This window comes from Urocitellus parryii, chromosome 5 (genome assembly GCF_045843805.1).
Source record: "Urocitellus parryii isolate mUroPar1 chromosome 5, mUroPar1.hap1, whole genome shotgun sequence".
Taxonomy (NCBI): Eukaryota; Metazoa; Chordata; class Mammalia; order Rodentia; family Sciuridae; genus Urocitellus; species Urocitellus parryii.
In genome coordinates this window covers 71,028,136-71,034,869 of record NC_135535.1, presented here as the reverse complement: position 1 = coordinate 71,034,869, position 6,734 = coordinate 71,028,136, and the positions used below count along the sequence as shown (strand labels likewise).

The window sequence follows — 6,734 nt, the reverse complement described above, 5'->3', positions numbered from 1 at the left end:
TAAAATGTATATTAATGTGATCTTTTTTTTAGACTATTTACTTTGATCCATAGAAGTTTTTGATTGTTCAAAGTCTTTCTCAATTATATGACCCAGCGTTTGGGATCTAAATGCCACAGTAATAGATAATTCCAACTGCTGAAGAGCTCAAATTTTTAGACATTTTCATTTTCTCTCATTTCTACTTGCAAAGTGGCCAACTCTTTCCTCAACTAATCTCTTTCTCACATACCCTGCCAAGTACTAGCTGACATGCACTACTAACATTGTTTTTCAACCTGTTCCTCTAGATCTGTGTAATAAGCACATGGTCGATCTACCAAATTACTACCAGCAACACAGTATTGCAAATATTTTCTTCATAACATAATACTTTCCCGGTCTTCAACTTCCTACAAATATGCCAGATTCCCTAATTTCTTTCTTTTTTTTTCTTTTTTTTCCATATGACTTAGATTTAATAATCAGAAGCAAACTAAATGAAGAGCTTACAATAGAAAAGAATTACATGTCAGTGCCTTCTGCAAACTGGGCTGGGATAGAAAGGGACTAGAGGCTGCCCCTCAATTTAATCCCTTCCAAACAAAGATGTCCACAGTGTTCCTGGCACCCTGGCTCAGGAAAGGGGGAGACCACTGGTTCTGTGTGTTGAAGTTTCCTTGCTTGCTATTCATTCCTGGCCAGCATCAGGAGCCCCTCCTTTCCGGCTCTGGTCTGATATGATGTCATCTATCCACAGTAAGAGAACTGCCATCTCCACTGCTGCCTTATATGTTTGCAGCTTCACAGCCAATGGCTTCCATATGCCTAGTTCTTTCATGTCCACTAAAGTTCCCATCTCACCACTTACTTCCCAGGTCTCACAGTTCTCCTGGGTGTGCTTGGCCCAAAGGGAAGTGAGTAGATTTATAATGCTGGCCCCACAATTCTGGATCAAGGTATGAGGGATGACTTCTAAAGTCTGGGAAATAGCCCTGTATCACCATTGTTCCACACCAATCATGGCCATGGATTTTTCTCTTAAGGTGTGAGCTACAGCCACCTCAGAAGCCCCATCCCCTGGCACTAGCTAAGGGTCCAGGAGAACATTTCAGCACACTTGCATGGCATCCTGAAGGTTGCGATCTTCATCTGAGAGAATTTCTTTGTTGGCCTCCCTGAGAAGAATGGTGTAGGCCTTGGGGTCTCTGGGCTCACTGATGAACCTAAAGTACTCATCTCCAATTTTCTTGATTTCCAACAGGTTCGCCCCTGTTCCAACATCATCTTCTCTCAGTTCTTCTGGTCAGCTGACTATCTGGGCCCTGCATGCTCTAGCAATGCAGTTATTGTCTGTCCTCTGGACTCTGCAGATGGCTGAGATATTGGCCTGCATGAGGTAGTGCTGAGCTAAGTCTGAGATGCCTTTTTTTCTGTGATGACCACATCAGACTTCAGTTGAATAATGTCCTCACAGAGATGCTGGATATACTCTTTTTCCATTTGGAGAATTCAGGTGAAGTCTTCCTCTTGGGTAATCTCAATGTCAGTCTGGCTTTCTCCTTTCTGTATTCCAGAGAAGAATCCAGTAGCCCAATATGAGGGTTCTTCATAGAATGCCATATTCTCGGATAGGTCACATCTTTGTTAATCATGGTGTAATGGTGAGCACTCTGGACTCTGCTTCTATAATTTCTTTCTATTCTATCATTCTTACTGTCTGAGAACAAATACTTTGTCCTTATTCCAAGGGACAAGATTAGAGAAACACATTGAATACTATTTGTTCTGATGCAAGGACAAAAATGACACTGATGTGCTTAAATAGATGAGCAGTGAAGACCCAGAAGCCTCTTAGCTGGGCTCTAACTCACCCTTTCCTAAAAGGATGAAGAATGTTCTAGATTACCTGGGGTCCAGGTTTGAAGCTTAAGCCACCATTGCAACTCCTCAACTCTCCATTGTGGGACTAAAGCAGCTGTACGTGATATGTAAATGAACAAGAGTGGCTGTGTCCAACAAAAGTTTGTTTACAGAAACAGATGACAGATCATTTTGACAGTCTGTCAACCTCTAAGCTACAGATACCCCGGGAAACCTGCTACAGCAATGTATATAGCCTATTCGCTATTCAAGAATAAATTTATTTTTCCATTTTTTTAATATGTGAACATAGAAGAAATTCAAAAGCAGTTTAGGAAATACAAAGTGAAGGAGATGACATTTTCAGAACTCAAATCCAAATATAGCCATCCTGCCCAGCCCAATAAATCTTGCCCCCGCACTTACAGCACTCAAATTCCTTGCTGTTCATCCTGAACCAATTAAAACTGAGGCTCTATGACCACAGAAAGGCCTCTGTCTGTCCAAAAACCTACCAAGGTCTTAAAACTATAAATGTCAAGACCTCAAATCTCCAGAAACTGATTTTTAGGAACTAGGCAAACCCAGCATTCAGGATTTTCTCTCCTTATATTGAGTGCAGAAGCAAGTAAGTGCACTTTCCCTAATCCATAGGCAGGATAGAGCTGCCACTTTTGAAACCAGGGAGGCTGACTCAAATATTTTCTATAGGGTTTGGAGCTTGAGTGTACTCACCTATAAAATACAATTAATAAAATTGCCTACCTCATAGGGCTTTTGTGAATATTTAATAAGAATATCCAGAATTCTCTTAAATATCCTAAAAGATCTGAAAGTTGTTAGAAACAAAGAATGTATTGAACCTGTGTCTACATTCCTGCTCTGTCACTTGTTAACTTAGACTCGTTGATCCTTATTCTCTAGCAAATGGATATATAACCTAACACAGAGTATGTTTTAATTAACAATATTAGATATAGCTAACATATAAGGTTGTCAAGAACATTATATTTTTATATTTCTTTAATTTTATTTTACTACTATCCAAGGTTAATCATAGAACAAAATAGGCAGCAAAGTCTGATATAAATAATCTTGTGAATTATAAAATGAAATGAAGGGGAGGGGAGGGGGGATAGTAGGGGATAGGAAAGGTAGCAGATTACGACAGTCACTAATATGCCATTATGTAAAAATGTGAGTATGTAACAGATGTGATTCTGCTATCTGTATTTGGGGTAGAAATGGGAGTTCAAAACCCAATGGAGTCGAATGTATGAAAGATGATTTATCAAGAGCTCTGTAATGTTTAGAACAATCAATAAAAATAATAAAAAAAATAAAAAAATAAAAATATATGTGTAGGCAAAAAAAAGAAATTATAGAAGCAGTAATTTTTTAAATGTATGAAGTGGTGCACAAAAATAGTTGAAGTTTGATTAAACTCAAAAAAGAAGCAGTCTTTAAGATCTGGATAAAAACCAAAACTCTGGAATTGCTAACATGGGTCATATACTGAATAATTAAAACTAGCATAGAAAACATGGGTTAAATTTATCAATGTAACACTCTGACTTTATTGTTAATCACCTGGTAAAGTATTTTACTAGTGTCCAGTTCTATGTGGTGAGAATTTAACCAAAGTGATATAATTCCATTTCTATTGACTTTGTTTTGCAGTTAAAATGTTTCAAATTGCTAAAATAAAATCAACCTATTTTATTTATAGCAAGGCAAAGATATCTTCCCTTGGAATATCTGTTAGAAATGATGAAATAATGTTCAAAGACCTGTGCTGAGAAATGTATTTACTATAGATGAAAAACTCAAATTACTAGAAAAAATTCAATTTCAAGTTGAAAATACATGGTATTGGATTCTTTATGGAATACTTATATACCACTAAATAGAAGGTGATTTTACACAGTGTTGAATATGCTTTTAGAAAGATGATTACATAAACACACTTGGGAGGACATAATTTGAATACAAATGTATTCTTATTTAGCATTTTACAATTTTTATGAATTTCAAATACATCAGAAGAGATCAGTTGGTGTATTGGAAAAAAAATATATTTTTCTTCTTGGTAGATAGAGACATCCAGTAGAAAAGTCCCAATTTAGTCTCAGATTCTAAATCAAAACAGTCTTTTGCTAAAATTTTCCTGGAGTGTGGTACTTGGCTTTGGCATGATGCAGGCACAGGTAAGTGAGCAATTAGAGATCATGAGGAAAAGAACAATGGAGATCTTTTGTGAGGACAGAGGAAATTTAATATTGAAGAGGGTCTGGAAGGATATTGGAAAAGGAGTTTGTCAGTATGACCCAATGAGTAAAATTAGGACCAACACTTTATAAATTAGGCTGAAATTTAAGGAAAATAGATTTCAGGTGAAGGTTCATAAGAACTCAAATAGAGGATTCCAAAAATGAAATGGATAGTTTCTGGAGGTGGTAAGTTTCCTATTCCTGGAATATGCATAAGTAGTTATTTAGAGGGATAATAATTCTTAATTTTTAAGAAATATAAGAGGTTACAATAGAAATCATCAATGGCATATATTAAAATTATTTATAATAAAAATTAAAATTAAAAACTATACAATTTCTTAACATTTTGAGGAAATAGGTAAAAATGTGTCAGAGAATTTCTAACAATCATACATGAGTATTTCATTTCGATTTTAAAACAACACACAGTAGATACATGAACCCCGGACATAAGTAGACACAGTATCTTCACACATGGACAGCTCACACATGATGGAATAAACACTGGAAATCTTTTTTTTTTTTTTTTTTTTTTTTTTTTTTTTTTTTTTCGGTGGACACAACATCTTTATTTTATTTGTTTTTTTTTTTTTTTTTTACCTCTTTTTTTTTATTGTTGGTCGTTCAAAACATTACATAGTTCCTCATACATCATATTTCACAGTTTGATTCAAATGAGTTATGAACTCCCAATTTTATCCCGTATACAGATTGCTGTATCACATCAGTTACCCTTCCATTGATTGACATATTGCCTTTCTAGTGTCTGATGTATTCTGCTGTCTGTATTATTCTCTACTATCCCCCCTCCCCTCCCCTCCCCTCCCCTTTTCTCTCTCTACCCCTTCTACTGTAAATCACTTCTTCCATTTGAATTATCTTGTCTTACCCCTCCTTTCCTCTTATATGTCATTTTGTATAACCCTGAGGATCGCCTTCCATTTCCATGCGATTCCCCTTCTCGTTTCCTTTCCCTCCCACCTCTCAACCCTGTTAATGAAAATCTTCGTCTCAAGCTCTTCGTCCCTACCCTGTCCTTGTTTCCTCCCCTTATATCAGAGGAGTCATTTGGTATTTGTTTTTTAAAGATTGACTAGCTTCACTTAGCATAATCTGCTCTAATGCCATCCATTTCCCTCCAAATTCTATGATTTTATCATTTTTAAATGCAGAGTAATACTCCATTGTGTATAAATGCCACATTTTTTTAATCCATTCATCTATTGAAGGGCATCTAGGCTGATTCCACAATCTTGCTATCGTGAATTGTGCTGCTATGAACATCGATGTAGCAGTGTCCCTGTAGCATGCTCTTATTAGGTCTTTAGGGAATAGACCGAGAAGGGGAATAGCTGGATCAAATGGTGGTTCCATTCCCAGCTTTCCAAGAAATCTCCATACTGCTTTCCAAATTGGCTGCACCAATTTGCAGTCCCACCAGCAATGAACAAGAGTGCCCTTTTCCCCACATCCTCTCCAGCACTTATTGTTGTTTGACTTCCTAATGGCTGCCAATCTTACTGGAGTGAGATGGTATCTTAGGGTAGTTTTGATTTGCATTTCTCTGACTGCTAGCGATGGTGAGCATTTTTTCATGTACTTATTGATTGATTGTATGTCCTCTTCTGAGAAGTGTCTGTTCAGGTCCTTTGCCCATTTATTGATTGGGTTACTTGTTGTCTTATTGTCTAATTTTTTGAGTTCTTTGTATATTCTGGTTATTAGGGCTCTATCTGAAGTGTGTGGAGTAAAGATTTGTTCCCAGGATGTAGGCTCCCTGTTTATCTCTCTTATTGTTTCTTTTGCTGAGAAAAAACTTTTTAGTTTGAGTAAGTCCCATTTGTTGATTCTAGTTGTTAACTCTTGCGCTATGGGTGTCCTATTGAGGAATTTGGAGCCTGCTCCCACAGTATGTAGATCATAACCAACTTTTTCTTCTATCAGATGCCGTGTCTCTGATTTAATATCAAGCTCCTTGATCCATTTTGAGTTAACTTTTGTGCAAGGCGAGAGATAGGGATTCAGATTCATTTTGATGCAAATGGATTTCCAGTTTTCCCAGCACCATTTGTTGAAGATGCTATCCTTCCTCCATTGCATGCTTTTAGCCCCTTTATCAAATATAAGATAGTTGTAGTTTTGTGGATTGGTTACTGTGTCCTCTATTCTATACCATTGGTCCACCCGCCTGTTTTGGTACCAGTACCATGCTGTTCTCGTTACTATTGCTCTGTAGTATAGTTTGAAGTCTGGTATCGCTATACCGCCTGATTCACACTTCCTGCTTAGTATTGTTTTTGCTATTCTGGGTCTTTTATTATTCCATATGAATTTCATGATTCTTTTATCTATTTCTACAAGAAATGCAGCTGGGATTTTGATTGGCATTGCATTGAACTTATAGAGAACTTTTGGTAATATCGCCATTTTGATGATGTTGGATCTGCCTATCCATGAGCAGGGTATATTTTTCCATCTTCTAAGGTCTTCTTCTATGTCTTTCTTTAGGGTTTTGTAATTTTCATTGTATAAATCTTTCACCTCTTTTGTTAGGTTGATTCCCAAGTATTTTATTTTTTGGGGGGATATTGTGAATGGAGTAGTTGTCCTCATTTCCGT

General features: G+C 36.8%; 1 pseudogene; it reads right to left on the bottom strand.

Annotated features, from left to right (window-relative positions):
- Positions 1-670: 670 nt before the first annotated feature.
- On the bottom strand, positions 671-1,634 carry LOC113191642 (T-complex protein 1 subunit gamma pseudogene; annotated as a pseudogene).
- Positions 1,635-6,734: the final 5,100 nt, after the last annotated feature.